Source organism: Chinchilla lanigera, unplaced genomic scaffold, assembly GCF_000276665.1.
Source record: "Chinchilla lanigera isolate Chin_1 unplaced genomic scaffold, ChiLan1.0 scaffold00157, whole genome shotgun sequence".
Taxonomy (NCBI): Eukaryota; Metazoa; Chordata; class Mammalia; order Rodentia; family Chinchillidae; genus Chinchilla; species Chinchilla lanigera.
The window spans coordinates 2202693-2203799 of record NW_004955558.1 but is presented as its reverse complement, the minus strand read 5'-3'; positions in this window follow the sequence as shown (position 1 = coordinate 2203799).

Sequence of the window (1107 nt, the reverse complement as noted above, 5' to 3'; positions counted from 1 at the left end):
GTGCTCTGCCCATGAAGACCAGAGAGAGAAGGAAAAGCTGCACAGGCCACTGCACATTAACACCTGCTAGAGACAGTGAGAGCACAGTTGGATGGACAGTGCAGGTGGCGTGAGCCACAGGGAGCCCTGGAAGGAGCAAAAGGGTGTGGGGGAGTGTGCAGGGAGAGCAGCCCTCAGAGGGCTGCCAGGAACTTGAATCCCAGGGAACTCAGAAGGGCAGAGGCAGTTGTCAGGGAGGAGTTTGGGTCCTGTGGAATTCTCATCCTGGGGTCATGGCTTCACCAATCAGTTGAGAGTGATTTGGCTCGAAGTACATGAAAACCCTGCTTTGGTAAGGTGCAGCTCTGCTGGCCATGCCCCTGTCAGCAATGAATGTACATCTCTGTACTTGCGGCTGTTGGTTGCTGCTGCTGAGCATCAATACTTAGCCCGTGCTGATGGCTGCTGGTCAATGCCAGCCAGCACCCCTGGTCACCAATCTCTGTCACCTGATCTCTGTCACCTATCTCTGTCATGGCTGTTCCTTGACTTCTGGGCTTGCAGCTTTTCTGGGGTAATAGACACAAACATTTATAGCTTGTTTAATGGAAGCCCTGTGTCCATAGTCATTGGAGTGAGACTCCTTAGTGCATTCACAGGATGGCCAGGACAGGCTTTGTGTGAAGAATACATGTCCTGCAACACAACAGGTTCAGGTCATCTGAGAAGTGAGAGGCCAGTACTACTGAAATAGCTTCAGCAGACTCATGATTGGTCCAAATTTGGACCCTCTGATTGCTTGAAATTGTGGGCTATTTTTGTGGCAGACTAGATCCAAATGATTGCTGTAAATCGAAGCCTACCAATTTGTCCAAATTTAGGCAAGTTAATGGGCCAAATTTGGGCTTGTTGATTTTTCCAAACTGGTCCACATTCAAGTCCCTCATCTGAGAACCCTGACGGGTGCCATTTCAGTTGGACTCCTAAGTTTAATTTCAAGTCTACTATGTTTAGATTAGATACCTGCGGGACTGAAGCAGGACCTCCACAGTCATTGCAGCTGTCTGGGTGAAAGTTTCAGGGTATACCACAGGGAGATGCTGCAGCTGGATTGGCAGGTGCCATGTC